We start from the raw sequence: 18,003 nt of genomic DNA, 5'->3' as shown, positions 1-18,003 counted from the left end.
CTGAAAAAAAACTGTTGTTGGAAAAGTATACTTATTTACGTTTTCAAGAAATATTTATTTTTTAATTTTTTGAGGAAGACCAACATTTATTTTAAAACAACAAAGATTTATATTTGCTTTGATAGAATCTACAATATCTTACTCATGTCGTAAGCTTAAAGGAAAAAGTGGTTACGGTGTGGGACTGCCAAGAGGGCGAAGTGTGTTGGAACCTCACTGACTCCAAAAAGACTTTTTTTCTCGCTGTTCGCGGTATTCAATTTCATGCCTGGGTCGTGGTGTAAGGTCCGTTAGCAACGGCGATGTGTAAGGAAGTGATCTATAAGGACAATTGATTCTGCACAAATACTCTATTAGCACCCGAAAGAAAGTGGCTTCAGAATGGGTACTGCAGACGTCTCATTACAAGGCGACAAATCAACTGAATCCTCCACCGAAAAACAAGTCTTCTTTGTCATACACGACGCTGGTGGGAGTACGTGTGTAGTATAATAGGAGTCTCTTATCGGCGCACCTAATTTGTACGCCTGGTGAGTAAGAGAGATATAAATCCTTGCCTGAATTCGGTGTTCGTATGAATGTGAATGTCATCACTCCCAAGGAAACGATGAAAACATAATAGTTTGTCACATAAGCTGCAACAAATGAACGCAACAGTTTCACAATCACCCAGCTTTTCTGTGCTTTTCCAAAACGTACGCCGGCCGCTGTGGCCGAGCGGTTCTAGACTCTTCAGTTCGGAACCGCGCTGCTGCCACCGCCACAGGTTTGAATCCTGCCTCGAGCATGGATGTGTGTGATATCGTTAGGTTTAAATAGTTCTAAGGTCTAGGGGACTAATGACCTTAGATGTTAAGTTCCATAGTGCTTAGAGCCATTTGAACCAAATCGTACGTTTAACGTTTTTGAAGTTGCGGTCCGTTTTAAATGTTTTGGCACTTGCATTCACACCCATTTATTTGTTTATATCTGTGAGGCGTCTATATGGTATCTCGTCTGCTCTCACTATTCATGACGTTTACTTGCGACAAAAATTGGTTCAAATGGCTCTGAGCACTATGGGACTCAACTGCTGTGGTCATCAGTCCCCTAGAACTTAGAACTAATTAAACCAAACTAACCTAAGGACATCACACACATCCATGCCCGAGGCAGGATTCGAACCTGCGACCGTAGCAGCAGCGCGGCTCCGGACTGGAGCGCCTAGAACCGCACGACCACCGCGGCCGGCAATTACTTGCGACAGTAACGTATTCTTACCACATGACTCATATTCTATAACAAATGTTTAGTATGACAACTGCCAAGAAAACTAAAGAGAACAAACTTCACACTAACCGAACGAACAGTTAGTAATCTTGTGAAAAAATAAATAAATAAAAATAAGTGAACGGCACGCGAAGGTTTCGAACGCAGGTCAGCCGCATTACTGTCCCACACTGTGACCACTTTTTCTTCACCGAAGAAAAAGTTGGAGACACAATTGAGTTTCTTTGTGTTTATTTATTTTTTATAACTTTCATTTCCCTGGTGAGTATAAAGGTGATTCTAAAATAAGGAAGAAAAATTGCCACCACCAGTTTTGCCCCAAATAAAAAAAAAAGGAAAGAAGACCACTTCAGATGTTGGCCCTTACTCCTAGTAAGACTAACCTAGATCTATGAGAGGGCGAGAAAGGATAAAGGGAAGAAACCACGTGGTAACCACGAAAATTTAACATAACTATGTTTTTGATTTTTAATTTATATTTGTTAACTTGATTTTTATTTACTTTGTTTATTTATTCATTTTTATTTTATGTATGAGCGCCTTGAGTAGCGGGTCCTGCGTCGGCCAGCACGTCCAAACCTGTCTTGTCGTTGAGTGGGAGTAGATTCCACTATCGGTTCTGTTAGGTTCGGTTAGGTTCGGATCAGTTCAGATCAGTTTTCAGCTTCCCATGGCGTGGTAGTTCCAGTTGCGAGGCAGATCGTTGAAAGCACTCCAGTGTTGGTTGTGTGTTAGACCGCAGTGATGTTCGGTGAGATAATTTCAATATCCTAGTACTGACTTCCGGCCAGAATTATAAAGGTAGTGCAACCAGAGATCCCGTTCACAGAGTGAGTAATGGTGGTGGTGTAAAAAGTTCTCTCCGGGAATATAAGTGTATGGATGTCCATCTTAGCGGGTGTTGGGCGTGTAAGAAACCTCCAAAATATGCCGTGTAAGTGTCTAGACATCGGATGCTGGACCACAGTGGAACCGGTGGCCGTGTGTGTCGTTCACTCCACAGCGGGTGCTGAGGGTCGAGACGGCTAGATGCATGCGATTTATTCCTTATCGGTCTGGTATTCACTGTGATATACCACGCTGATTGGACATCGGATACGAGAGAGCGGGCGTGGACCGCTTTCCATACGTGCCGCCACACATGCTGGTGATAATTTCGATGGGGTTGGGTGGGCAGCGCTGTTGTAACATTTGTAAACTGTTTTCATCTGTAACAACCGTGTAAGAGGTAAAGACTGGTAGACATAACTGAAGTGCATTATATGGTAAAAGGGGGACGTTATGATCGAGACGAAAACTGGAGCGAAGAGACCGGCGCGAAGTCATGGAATAGGAGTCCAGTGAGACTTTACGGGCAACTCTGCCAGAGTTTGAGTTAGGAACTGATGTACAGCGCTGTGACTCTGGTCTGTACATGTATTAGTACCACCCCACCACGGTCCCGTGAGAGTGCAAGGGACTCATACTGCAATTTGAATAACATCTCTGAGCTGACGAAGGAGCGCAGTTCTATTAACAGACGTCGATCCAGGAGTTGGGACTGGTAGTACCTGAGCCACGTGTGGTATACCGGAGGGATGATAGATGTTCGCACATTCGGCGCGTTGGATTGTGTCAAGGGCTCATAGCCGGTGATCTGCAAGGCTAACTCTGACGATTTGTAGCAAACGCCTGCCGTTGATAACCGCTGATCGACGGAGATCGACTTTCAATTCAATGCCAAGACATCGAACCGTGGCGACCAAGCTAAGGGGGCGGCGCTTCTCTCTGGAAGGCCCTCACCAATGAGTAAGACCTTGGATTTGGAAACGTTGAGGGAGGTGTCCAATGCTTCGCCGTAAGTCACCTTCCTTGTCAGTGTTGATCGAACTTCATCCTCAGTGTGCAGATAAAGAACGAGGTCGTCTGCAAAAGCCATGCAACAGAAATGGTGCCCATGCAATTTCATACCTTGCAAACGTTGGTGCAGTCCGTGGAAAAGGGTATACATAGCGAAAGCATATGAAATCGTGGAAAGGGGGCAGCCTTGCCGGACAGATCGAGCTGCGGAAGGAGGGGTCGTAATGCGGCCGTTGTACATGATTCTGGAGGTCGCCCCGCTCAAAAGGCGTATTTATTTTATTTAGCGTATGGCTATACATGCAGCATTAATATATCAAGTGTTAGACATTAAAATCTTACAAGAATCATGAATATAATTTATGTTTATATTGGTCAGTTAAAAGCTTATATCGAGGTTTGAGATCCATTCTAGCGCCGATGGGGATGCCTCCAGGAAGTCGGACCAGTTCCCTGCATATGCTCGCAAGGACCACTCACCATGAATGTGTTGGATCGTCTGTCTAGGGGCACCGCAGTCGCATTCTGGTGACATCGCTCTTCCCCATTTTTGTAGTGAATCCGCACACCCGCCATGTCCAGTACGTATTCGATTCAATGCGGACCATGTTTTCCGTGTTAGTTCCATTCCAGAGAAGTTGCAGTTATAGCTCTCAAACCAGGTATGTAGTTGATCATTTGTCTTTTGGTTCAAATCTAGTCTCCATTGTTTCATGTGGTCATAGTTATTATTTTGAAGCTGCTCAGCTGTGCGTATGGGTGGCTTTCTTGATTTCAATCGAGTGTGTCGCAGTTGAGAGAATTCTTCTTTAATTGGTGGTTCTGGTTTTGTCTCAATCTTTCTGAATTCGTGCAGTAGGGCCGCTTTTCTACGCAGTTCCAGGGGCAGGATATTACATAGCACCGGTAGCCAGTACGTGGGCCTTGATTTAACGGTTCTAGAAATCAACCTCATTGCGTTATTTAATTGCCTGTCAATAAGTTTGGTGTGACAGCTATTAATCGAGACTGGAGCGCAGTACTCAGCCACAGAGAACACTAAGGCGATAGATGAGGTGCGTATTGTTTTTGCGTTAGCTCCCCAGGTAGTACTGCTAAGTTTTTGAATGATGTTATTCCGTGTTCCAATTTTTGCAGTGGTGTTCTCCAGATGTTTTCGGTAAGAAAGAGTGCGATCCAATGTTATACCTAAGTACTTTGGAAACTTATTATGTTTGAGGTTGGTGTTTCCGAGTTTTATGTTAATAATTTCATTTGCCATTTTGGTATTAAAATGGAATGTAGATCCTTCAGTTTTGTTAGGGTTTGGCTTGAGTCTCCATTTCTTGATATAATTGTATAGTATTTCGACGTCATTATTAAGAACTTCCTCTGTATTGAAGAGATACTCGTCTCTGGTAGCCAGTGCTATGTCATCCGCATAGCAAAATATAGAGGTTAAACAGAAGAGGGGCCAATACGGAGCCTTGCGGAAGCCCGTTGTTAATAAGTAGTGTTTTGCTTGTCTTTCCGTTTAGGGTGACCTGGAAGGTTCTGTTACTCAGCATATTATGTATTAAGGATGTTAAAATCTGGCAAGGAATCACTCTTAAGAGTTTGTAAATTATTCCATCTCTCCAAACAGTATCATATGCAGATGTTAGGTCTAGAAATACAGCACTTGTTTTCAATTTCTGTTGAAAGCCAGCCTCTATGTAGGATGTTAATGCCAGGACTTGGTCACAGCAACTACGGCCAGGTCTGAAGCCTGCCTGTTCTATAGGTAAGTTCTCCATAATGATGCCGCTAATTCGATTATGAACAAGTCGTTCGAGAAGTTTGTATGTACAGCTAAGAAGTGCTATTGGTCTGTAGCTTAGCGGTTGGGTTGCTGGTTTCCCTGGTTTTAGCAAAGCTATTATTCTTCCCTTTTTTAATTCTCTAGGGAGATGGTTTGTAGTCAAAATGTTCGAAAACAAATTTGCCAGCCATTTGACTACGTTCTTTCCAGCGTAGGTTAGAAATTCTGGATGTATGTTGTCAAAACCTGGGGCTTTGCCCCGTTTCATATCCTTGAGGGCAGTAATGACATCATCCTCAGTGAATGGTCAGGAAAGCTCTGATGTATTTGGAGTATTCTTTTTTAGTGTTCTGAGTTCGCGCTTAATCAAAAGGCGTAAAATTACCGTGATAAACCGCCGGGTAACCGCATATGTTGAAGAACTGCCCGCAAGAACGCAATGCTGGTTTCGTCGGCGTGTTGTGGTGCGGAGAGTAGCGTTGACGAGGCTTCAGGCGCATCCTGAAGTGGCGTGCCTGGGTTCTGTGCTACCGACGCGTCGATGCCGGGTTCACTTCACCCAACGGTGTCTGTATCAGTCGTCGGCATAAACATTCGCGCCGGGCGTGTCCTTCCTGGTCACATCCGGAGCTGGTTCGTGGGTGGCCATCGTACATGACGCCAATCATCAGGTAGGATGGAACGTGTTTCTTCAGCTCAATTTTCATCTGGTGGACGCCATTTTACACTGGGCAGGTCGTAAATGTTCTCCACTTTTCCGCGATGTGACTCAAGACGTTTCCGAATGCCTGGAAAGCTGCAGTGATCACTTCTTGAGGCACCTCTATAGGGAGCTCAAACACACGCAACGTTCGGAGACCGAATCCTGCGTGGTCCACTGTCACTGCACCTACGTGTCCATCAGAGTGATTAAATTTGAGTCGGGCGGAGTGTCGCCGGATAACTTCAGCACGTAGAGCCTCCGTCGGCATTTTGATGTGTACAGTACTCCTTGTGATGCAAAAATGTATTCCGATCACGTCCAAGGGATTCAAACGCATATTTTCTCGTATGAACTGTACAACTTGAAAAGCTCGTGGTAGTGGACGTTCGGCCTGAAACGTTACTTTGATCGTTGCACGGCGGTGAGAGTGCGCCATGAGGTAAGGTAGTGGTGGACTCTTATAAACACGAGTATCGCGACGCAGAAGTAAACAAAGCCGAGAAAGGAGCGCCAGCAGGCGCGCGGGCAGTGCTGTGCTCAATGTTACACTTACTGAGCTTGAACCGATCACTGTTTTCATTTTGCTTTTTTTTTCACCATTCAGTGCACAGTCTTTCTGTTTTCATACTTGAAATCTGATTGAAAGGTACTCAGAGACCGCACAGCATAAGATTATGGTTGTGGATGGAACCATAAACTGTTACTGTGAGTTGCACAATCAAACACACAACTTAATTTTCCTAAGAACCACTTATTTACACATCGCTTTAAAACATCACAATCAAACAATACGGCTCAATGCCTAGTGAAAGAAAACTTGAGATGCTTTCTGGGCTCAAGGCCAAAAACCACACCAAAAACAAGAACGGCTGAAGGCCTGGCTTAAAAATCAAAAGCAATTAAAAAATACAGGCAAAAATTTTTTATTTTTTTAAACAAATCATGCAGTTGAAACAATTAGCGACTGAAGGCCCTTCCCTCTTATAAAGAAATTTTCCCTTAAAGAATACACCCAGCTGAAAGCCTTATAAAAAGGGGTTCACGTAAATCCTCGGCTGAAGACACATCAAACAACTGATGGCTTAGGGCCTGGATCACAAACCATTTCAGATAGAAACAATTTTAAAGAACCTTTTTTTTTAATGAATCTTCAAAGTTTTAATTTAACAAGGCTGAAGGCCTTTATGTAAAATTAAAGAAAAACTGAATTAATACACGGCCGAAGGCCTCCCACAATACTTCACACGAAAACGAAAATCACAATCTAAAACAAACAGAATAAATGGTGCTCAGATGTGTTACATAGGGCTGCCTGAAAAGGTAGCTCAAACGTAAGGTGAGGTGAGACAAGCAGCCAAGAGTTGAAGTTAAATAATTGGATGGCCACCCAAACTAGGGCCAGCCGAAGGAACAACCAACAATTTAACCAATTCCCTTACGTCCGACCAACGGCACAACGAAGGATAATATGGGTCAAGAACGCTGATAAGAACAGTACTACATCTTCAGAAATTGGCGTCTAAAAAGAGCCAAGGGTACAACAACCACTCTAAGCAAATATGAACCCAACAACTTAAAAGGCTGTCGCACTATACGCCGTGCTAGAAAGCATCAACACGCTAACGACCGGGGCAGGTAACTGCGGCGTTAACGGCCAGAGAGCAGAAAATACCGCTGGTGCACTTCACTGGTAAGTAATAGTCAGTTTAATAACTAATCACAATATAGGAATATGGCTGCATGATTTCGCCGACCCCAACACATCATCCATTGCTGCTTGTCCAAATGGCCCAGGGGGCAACTTCCTGAATATGAATGAAGAGATGTCGCATTAGTTGAGGCTTCGTAACAGGTCAATTGATCACTCAACTTCAGGGTCCAGGTTCGATGGGCAACGAACTTTGTCGCTCTCGCAGCTAGCGCCTTAGATCCGACAGCGCTTGCACTCGCCAGCAGATCTGGCCGGGCCTCGCGCTGCGGAGACTTCCTCACTGTCCCATCCCAACCGACTGACCCAGCCCATCACGCAGACAGCGTTAAAATAGCCACACAAGCCACACTCGGTTCCGCAGAGCACTTCCACAAACAAGTCGAAGAATACTAAAACCAGTCACTGTGGAACAACTAGGAGGAATCACAAGTCGACACACACAGAGAACACGAAATCGGTCGGCTTCGAAATACATGCCGCCCGCTGAGACGACCGACCGAATGACCAACCAAGGTCGCCCCCACTGAATTCATGTGTGCCGGCAACAGTCTGGCCAGTCGTGGCTGTCAGGACCTCACTGCCGCTCCGTCCACACTGAACTCCCGACACACTACGATCCGGAAATACTAGCTGTCGCTCCAAAGATAGTACGACAGCGCTCTTATAGATAAGCGCTGATGCTGCCACCCAAGGGCAGGCAAGCCAGAAACTTAATGACGCCAGTAAATCGAATAAGAAACGAGGCGGGAGAACCGCCAAGACAAGATGTCAAGCAATAACGGCACGAACACGAGCCGCGCACGGCTCAATGCTTGATCTGTGTACGGTTTTTCGTGGCCTACCTACTGGGCCCTCCAATCACTAAATCTGAAGGGGATGCAATAGGGGGTTTTGCTTGTCAGTGGCGCCTCCGCTGGCGAAGCTTTGGGTCAAAGTGGAGCCTTGAGAGAGTCGGGGCTTCCACGCTTCTGTGGTGCTCACAAGGGAACCTCCCCATCGCACCCCCCTCAGATTTAGTTATAAGTTGGAACAGTGGATAGGGCTTGAAAAACTGAACACAGATCAATCGAGAAAACAGGAAGAAGTTGTGTGGAACTATGAAAAAAATAAGCAAAATATACAAACTGATTAGTTCATGTGCCAGATAGGGAACAGCAAGGAGAATATGAGCTCAGGAGCGCCGTGGTCTCGTGGTTAGCATGAGCAGCTGCGGAACGAAAGGTCCTTGGTTCAAGTCTTCCCTCGGGTGAAAAGTTTAATTTTATATTTTCAGACAATTATTATCAGTCCGTCCGTCCGTCCGATGCGATCACTTTTTTGGGAGTGATCATTACATCCACAAGAAAACCTAAATCGGACAAGGTAGAAGAATCTTTTTACCCATTCGCCAAGTGTACAAGTTAGGTGGGTCGACAACATACTCCTGTCATGTGACGCACATACCGTCACCAGTGTCGTATAGAATAAATCAGACGTGTTTTCCTGGGGAGGAATCGGTTGACCTATGACCTTGCGATCAAATGTTTTCGGTTCCCATTCGAGAGGCACGTCCTTTCGTCTACTAATCGCACGGTTTTGCGGTGCGGTCGCAAAACAGACACTAAACTTATTACAGTGAACAGAGGCGTCAATGAACAAACAGACAGATCATAACGTTGCGAAAATAAAGAAAGTAAAATCTTCACGCGAGGGAAGACTTGAACCAAGGACTTCTTTTTATCTCATTTTGTTCTATTTTGTTCGTTGTATATGATCGAGGCGGACGTTTCATGACACCCGTTCGGGTTATTCGTTGAGCGGTTCACTCAGTTTTTTTATTACAGACGGTAGTTAAACCCTCTGACCAAACACGCTCAGCTACCGTCCCGGCTACCTTCCGCTCCGCAGCTGCTCACGCTAACCACGGGACCACGGCGGTCCTGGAGGGACACCAACCTTGATGTTGCTTATATTATGCATGGACTACTCAGTTTGTATATTTTGCTTATTTTTTTCATAGTTCCACACAACTTCTTCCTGTTTTCTCGATTGATCTGTGTTCAGTCTTTCAAGCCCTATCCACTGTGCCAACTTATAACTAAATCTGAGGGGGGTGCGATGGGGAGGTTTCCTTGTCAGTGGCGGATTACCACCAGTCCGCCACCGGTGGCGCAGGAGCGCCAATGTGCCACAGGCCACTGCCTGCAGATCCCAGCTTCCAGTAGCGACCTCCACACGACGCCATTCCGTCGTCCCACTGATCGGCCAAGCATCGGGTAACGCAGCATGTTAACTGTCGCACTTGCGGCGTGCCGGGATTGCTGCTCACTGTTATTTGATAGTCCAGTGGTGTAGATCATACTGCTGGCTACCATCTTTGCAGCTAACAAACATCCGTTAATACATGACATGGGATGTGAGGAGTATTCGAACAAACTGCAGAGAAGACGACAGTTGTTGAGCCTCACTCACATTTCCCGCCGCTTGTGTTGGATATGTTGACATGCCGTGTATCCGCGTGTGTGTCTTCAAGTCTGTATGTGTTTCGATCACGAACAAAACTCTGCAACACGCAACAAGTATTGACACTGAAGCGCCAAAGAGACTGGTATAAGCATGCGTGTTCAAATACAGAGATACGTAAGCAGTCAGAATACGTCACTGTAGTCGGCAACTCCTAAATAAGACAACAAGTGTTAGATCGGTTACTACTGCTACAGTGGCATGTAATCAAGATTTATGTAAGTATGAACGTATTGTTACAGACGGCGCACGAGCGATGGAGCACAGAAGTGCGAGGTAGCGGTGAAGTGTGGATTTTCCTGTACGACCATTGTACCAGTGTGTCATGAGTGTCAGGAATCCGGTAAACTTCAAATCTGCTGCCGGAAAAGGATCCTGCAAGAATGGGACCAACGACTACTGAAGAGCGTGACAGAAGTGCAACCCTTCCGCAAATTTCTGCCGGTTTCAATGCTGGACTATCAACAAGTGTCAGTGTGCGAAACATTCAACGAAACATAATCAATATGAGCTTTTGGGGCCGAAAAACCACTGGTGTACCCTTGATGACTGCACGACACAAAGCTGCGCCTCACCTGAGCATGTCAACACCGACATGGCAATGTTGATGGCTGGAAACATGTTGCGTGGTCGGACAAGTATTGTTTCAAATTGTATCAAGCGGATGGATGTGTACGGGCATGGGGACAACCTCATGAATTCATGGCCCCTGCATGTCAGCAGGGCACTGCTCAAGCTTGTGCAGGTTCTGTAATGGTGTGTGGCATGAGCAGTTTTAGTGGTATGGGACCCCTGATACGCCCTAGACACGATTCTGACAGGTGGCACACATGTAAGCATCCTGTCTGTTCACCTGCATCCATTCATATCCGCTGTGCATTCCGACGGATTTGGACAGCTCCAGCAGGACAATGCGACACCCCACAAGTCCACAATTGCTACAGAGCGGCTCCAGGAACACTGTTCGGAGTTTAAACACTTCCGCTTATCCGGGAAGCCTTGCAACGTGCTGTTCAGAAGCGATCTTCACCCCCTCGTACCCTTACGGGCTTATGGACAGGCCTGAACGAATCATGGTGTCAGTTCCCTACAGCACTGCTTCAGACATTAGTCGATTCCATGTTACGCCGTGTTGCGGTACTTCCGCGTGCTGGCGGGGGTCCCACACGGTATTAGGCAGGCTTACCATTTTCTTTGGCTCTTCAGTGTATAATGTCTTTAGAAAATTTTGATGTTCTATTCAAAGACCGATCAGAAGCTCTGCACCCTTTAGCAAGAACGCCGAAAGTACATTCCACATATCATCTGGCCCTACGGAGACAGTACCTTTAAACTCTTTGAAAAGAAATTGTGTCCACAGTAATGTAATAAGAAAGATGACACACCGCAAAATTAACCATCGACAACTACAAGTAACCACAGCCTTCGTACAACCAGCTGCTTTGGGTAATTCAATTTCATTGTCAAATGACTTCTTAAGAAGCAATGAATTCTTCAAAAAAGATTAGTCTGCCGATCTTCTGTTTGCTGCAACATCAGTGAACATGTGTCTGTGGTTCAAAAATGGCTCTGAGCGCTATGGGACTTAACAGCTATGGTCATCAGTCCCCTAGAACTTAGAACTACTTGAACCTAACTAACCTAAGGGCGTCACACAACACCCAGTCATCACGAGGCAGAGAAAATCCCTGACGCCGCCGAGAATCGAGGCCGGCAACCCGGGCGCGGGAATGTGCCTGTGGTGGGAATTACAAATAGGCAGCAACAACATGGAGAGAATTTTTTATTGTTTCTCGCCTTGATGACACGTTTATGTTTCTGTTTATAGTCCCCACACAGATGGGTAAACTGGTTGTGTTTTTATTAAGTATTTAAGTGTTCCTCCTTCGGGAAACCCATGATTGACTTTAGATTAGCTCCTTTTGATTTTCTTATTCAATATTCAAGGTAAAATGAGAGGCATCGTGCTCATCAGACTCCATGATGGAAGGTAACCAAGGAGGCGCCGCAGCAGCGGCAGATCAAAGAGGTGACAAAAGAGCCGTCTCTCTACGCAGCAGCGCCACAGCGCGCCGCGGTGCGCAGTGTGATGACTCCAAGTGCTGCAGAGAAGCGCTTCGCCGTGGGCTACTGTGAAGGAGAACTTGGCTCACCGATAATTTGACAAAATCAGTTAAAATTAACCACAACTTAAAATATCAATTTCTCTATAAGAACTTTTGTTTGTTACTAAACAGGAAGCCCATGACGATAGCTGACATTTTTAAATTCGGCTGCTAGTTGCGAGATGTACATTTTCATGTCTCTCTCTCTCTCTCTCTCTCTCTCTCTCTCTCTCTCTCTCTCTCTCTCTCTCTGTGCCTCTTTCTTTTACATACAGGGTGAGTCACCTAACATTACCGCTGGATATATTTCGTAAACCACATCAAATACTGACGAATCGATTCCACAGGCCGAACGTGAGGAGAGGGGCTAGTGTAATTGTTTAATACAAACCATAAAAAAATGCACGGAAGTATGGTTTTTAACACAAACCTACGTTTTTTTTTAAAATTTAACCACGTTAGTTTTGTTAGCACATCTGAACATATAAACAAATACGTAATCAGTGCCGTTTGTTGCATTGTAAAATGTTAATTACATCCGGAGATATTGTAACCTAAAGTTGACGCTTGAGTACCACTCCTCCTCTGTTCGATCGTGTGTATCGGAGAGCACCGAATTACGTAGGGATCCAAAGGGAACGGTGATGGACCTTAGGTACAGAAGAGACTGGAACAGCACATTACGTCCACATGCTAACACCTTTTGATTGGTCTTTTTCACTGACGCACATGTACATTACCATGAGGGGTGAGGTACACGTTCGACGGGCGTTTCATAGGACGTGGTGGACGCATAAATTGGCCAGCCCGTTCCCCTGATTTTACACCTCTGGACTTCTTTCTGTGGGGTACGTTAAAGGAGAATGTTTACCGTGGTGTGCCTACAACCCCAGAGGATATGAAACAACGTATTGTGGCAGGCCTGCGGCGACATTACAGCAGATGTACTGCGGCGTGTACGACATTCGTTACGCCAGAGATTGCAACTGTGTGCAGCAAATGCTGGCCACCACATTGAACATCTATTGGCCTGACATGTCGGGACACACTCTATTACACTCCGTAATTGGAAACGGAAACCACGTGTGTACGTGTACCTCACTCCTCATGGTAATGTACATGTGCGTCAGTGAAAAAGACCAATAAAAAGGTGTTAGCATGTGGACGTAATGTGCTGTTCCAGTCTCTTCTGTACCTAAGGTCCATCACCGTTCCCTTTGGATCCCTACGTAATTCGGTGCTCTCCGATACACACGATCGAACAGAGGAGGAGTGGTACTCAAGCGCCAACTTTAGGTTACAATATCTCCGGATGTAATTAACATTTTACAATGCAACAAACGGCACTGATTACGTATTTGTTTATATGTTCAGATGTGCTAACAAAACTAACGTGGTTCCATTTAAAAAAAAAAACGTAGGTTTGTGTTAAAAACCATACTTCCGTGCATGTTTATATGGTTTGTATTAAACAATTACACTAGTCCCTCTTCTCACGTTCGGCCTGTGGAATCGGTTCGTCAGTATTTGATGTGGTTTACGAAATATATCCAGCGGTAACATTAGGTGACTCACCCTGTATATATTTAGACCTTTAAAAATGTTTTTTTAACGCGTTTTTGAAGATTTTAAAGCGTGAATCCAATATTTCTAGTTATAAAAATCTCTCATGTGTACCAAAAAATAACATGTTGCATGTGTTATTAATTAATTTAAATATTATTTCTCTCTTTATAACTACTTAGAAGTATGAAACTACAGTAAGGCGACCACACGTAATTTACACTACACCGTGTTATGGGACACCCTCAGATACGGCGTACTGCAGCAACTAGACATGGCACGGTCTCCACGAATCGTTGGAAATCCAATGCAGATATATTGAGCCACGCAGCCGCTACAGTTGTCTATAATTGCGGTATTGCCGCGGATGTAGGATTTTGTGCACGAACCAACCTCTCGATTATGTCCCATAAATGTTCGATGAGATTGATGTCGGGCGATCTGGGTGACCAAATCATTCGCTCCAACTGTCCAGTAGGATCTGCAAGCCAATCACAACCAGTTGTAGCCCGGCGACATGGCACATTGACATTCATAAAAAAAGCCATCGTCGTTTGAGATCACGACGTCCAAGAATCGCTGCAAATGGTGTGCATGAACCGACCACCGAGAGGACAGTGTCAGTTCCATACAACCGCAGCCCACACAATTATCGAGCGACCACCATATTGCACAGTGCGTTGTTGACGACCTGGGTTCCTGACTTCGTGGTATCTGCACCACACTCTAACCATACCATCAGCTCTTACCAACTGATATCGGCGCTCGTTTTCCAGTCGTGATTACGGGAGCAGGAGAGGCGCTGCCGGCGATGCCGTAGTGTTAGCATAGGCACTGGTCCCGGTTGTCTGCTGCCATAGCCCCCTAACACCACATTTCGCAGCACGTCCCACATTGATTTCTACGGTCTTTTCATGCAGTGGTGCTTGTCTATTAACACTGTCAGTTCCACGCAAACACCTCAAGTCTCAGTCGTTAATTGAAGGCCGTAGGTCACTGTGTTTCCCGTGGTAAGACGTAATGACTGAAATTTGGTATTCCCAGCACACGCTTGACGTTGTGGATCGCGTATTACTGAATTCCCTAATGATTTCCGAAAAGGAATGAGCTATGCGTCTGACTCTATCTATCATTCCGCGCTCAGAGTCTTTTAATAACCGTCGCACGGCAATAATCACGTCGGAAACCTTTCCACAGGAACCACCTAAGAAAAATAAAAACTCCGCCAATGCACTGCCTCGTTCTACATCTACATCTACATCCATACTCCGCAAGCCACCTGACGGTGTGTGGCGGAGGGTACCTTCAGTACCTCTATCGGTTCTCCCTTCTATTCCAGTCTCGTATTGTTCGTGGAAAGAAGGATTGTCGGTATGCCTCTGTGTGGGCTCTAATCTCTCTGATTTTATCCTCATGGTCTCTTCGCGAGATATACGTAGGAGGGAGCAATATACTGCTTGACTCTTCGGTGAAGGTATGTTCTCGAAACTTTGACAAAAGCCCGTACCGAGCTACTGAACGTCTCTCCTGCAGAGTCTTCCACTGGAGTTTATCTATCATCTCCGTAACGCTTTCGCGATTACTAAATGATCCTGTAACGAAGCGCGCTGCTCTCCGTTGGATCTTCTCTATGTCTTGTATCAACCCTATCTGGTACGGATCCCACACTGCTGAGCAGTATTCAAGCAGTGGGCGAACAAGCGTACTGTAACCTACTTCTTTTGTTTTCGGATTGCATTTCCTTAGGATTCTTCCAATGAATCTCAGTCTGGCATCTGCTTTACCGACAATCAACATTATATGATCATTCCATTTTAAATCACTCCTAATGCGTACTTCCAGATAATTTACGGTTTTAACTGCTTCCAGTTGCTGACCTGCTATTTTGTAGCTAAATGATAAAGGATCTATCTTTCTGTGTATTCGCAGCACATTACACTTGTCTACATTGAGATTCAATTGCCATTCCCCGCACCATGCGTCAATTCGCTGCAGATCCTCCTGCATTTCAGTACAATTTTCCATTGTTACAACCTCTCGATACACCACAGCATCATCTGCAAAAAGCCTCAGTGAACTTCCGATGTCATCCACCAGGTCATTTATGTATATTGTGAATAGCAACGGTCCTATGACACTTCCCTGCGGCACACCTGAAATTACTCTTACTTCGGAAGACTTCTCTCCATTGAGAATAACATGCTGCGTCCTGTTATCTAGGAACTCCTCAATCCAATCACACAATTGGTCTGATAGTCCATATGCTCTTACTTTGTTCATTAAACGACTGTGAGGAACTGTATCGAACGCCTTGCGGAAGTCAAGAAACACGGCATCTACCTGTGAACCCGTGTCTATGGCCCTCTGAGTCTCGTGGACGAATAGCGCGAGCTGGGTTTCACATGACCGTCTTTTTCGAAACCAATGCTGATTTCTACAGAGTAGATTTCTAGTCTCCAGAAAAGTCATTATACTCGAACACAATACGTGTTCCAAAATTCTACAACTGATCGACGTTAGAGATATAGGTCTATAGTTCTGCACATCTGTTCGACGTCCCTTCTTGAAAACGGGGATGACCTGTGCCCTTTTCCAATCCTTTGGAACGCTACGCTCTTCTAGAGACCTACGGTACACCGCTGCAAGAAGGGGGGCAAGTTCCTTCGCGTACTCTGTGTAAAATTGAACTGGTATCCCATCAGGTCCAGAGGCCTTTCCTCTTTTGAGCGATTTTAATTGTTTCTCTATCCCTCTGTCGTCTATTTCGATATCTACCATTTTGTCATCTGTGCGACAATCTAGAGAAGGAACTACAGTGCAATCTTCCTCTGTGAAACAACTTTGGAAAAAGACATTTAGTATTTCGGCCTTTAGTCTGTCATCCTCTGTTTCAGTACCATTTTGGTCACAGAGTGTCTGGACATTTTGTTTTGATCCACCTACCGCTTTGACATAAGACCAAAATTTCTTAGGATTTTCTGCCAAGTCAGTACATAGAACTTTACTTTCGAATTCATTGAACGCCTCTCGCATAGCTCTCTTCACACTACATTTCGCTTCGCAAATAAACACAAATAAACGCCAAATTTCAAACACAGGACGTCGATGATAGTTCCTCCAAACTGCAGAAATTGTACGAAAACTGGACGAAACCCTGCTGAACACCGAGTTTGTCTCGTTATACCTTGTGCACACCATACTACCCGCCATCTGTATTTGCGTACCTCTATCACAAATATTTCAACTTAAAGTTCATGAAACTGTCTAAAGGTATGAGTGATTTTCGTTGTACGTCTCTCTCTCTCTCTCTCCTCAAAGATCGTGTCTATAGCGGAGTGTCGTCTACGAACCAGCCAAGTCCATCGTACTCTGAAGGGAGTGATTGTGGGCCATTCAAGTTCAGGGATAGAATAAGGAAGAAACAGTTTTTTGTTAACAATTACGCTCTACTGTTAGTAATGATCAGATTTATTTGAGAAAACCCGCTGTCACATTCGCTAGATGGCACTGGAACTGCCTTGATAGTAGTTCACAACGGAAGAAAATCTGTGGGATGCTTGGTTTTGTTTTCACGATTTCCGTCAAAGTTTTCGCAGTCGTCAAAAACATACTTATGAAATCGCTTCTTTAATCGATTGTTCAACTGAAAACTGCATCTTCCCCACGCACAATTCTCATTGTAGTCGCTTGCGAAATATTGCCATGAAAGTTATCAGAATTAGTGTAAATTTCTTTAGCTTTTTCATGCAGTTTGATTCGCATAAATCTGTTGTTGTTGACGGATGTCAGAGCTTACTCATTGAGAATTCCACGACTACGTTGCCGAGCAGTAAATGTGTTAACAACAACTGCAGTTTTTATGAGCCCGGAACAAGTCTACATCTCGGCGTTGAAATTTCACACTAACTTCTGATCTTGAAACGCATCACAAATAAACGCCAAATTTCAAACACAGGACGTCGATGATAGTTCCTCCAAACTGCAGAAATTGTACGAAAACTGGACGAAACCCTGCTGAACACCGAGTTTGTCTTCAAACTGCAACACTTCAGTTCCTTGGTGAAGCGTGGTTTACAACACAGAGTTTTTTAGTGAATACTTCAAATCAACTGATACTTGTCATATTCTTTACAAAGTTGCCTACACAAAGCTGGAGCCTATAATTAGAACACTGTCAAACACTAAGAGACCGAAATTTGTTTAAAAATAGCCTCAGATCCAGATTTTCGTCCAGTCATCATTCAGCTTCGTCACATGCAACAGAAATTGGTCTTCTCCTTCAAAGTTTCTCCTCTAAGTTGTAGTCTTCAAGTCATTGCACCACAACATGAAAAATTTCAAAAAGCGTCACACTTTCGAGTTCCGCTAGATTCAGTAATAAATTTACAGGGTATTCCATACTCAGTTCTGTAAGGCAAACTATGATGTACAAAATTAATTTTTTGCTTAAAGTAATTGATTCATCGATAATGAATGCGAACTTATATTCCTCTTGTCATATGTCCTATAAAATACGTTTCCTTATTTCTGC

Source organism: Schistocerca cancellata, chromosome 5 (genome assembly GCF_023864275.1).
Source record: "Schistocerca cancellata isolate TAMUIC-IGC-003103 chromosome 5, iqSchCanc2.1, whole genome shotgun sequence".
Lineage (NCBI taxonomy): Eukaryota > Metazoa > Arthropoda > Insecta > Orthoptera > Acrididae > Schistocerca > Schistocerca cancellata.
The sequence above is the reverse complement of the archived record's forward strand: the minus strand, read 5'-3'. Positions refer to the sequence as shown.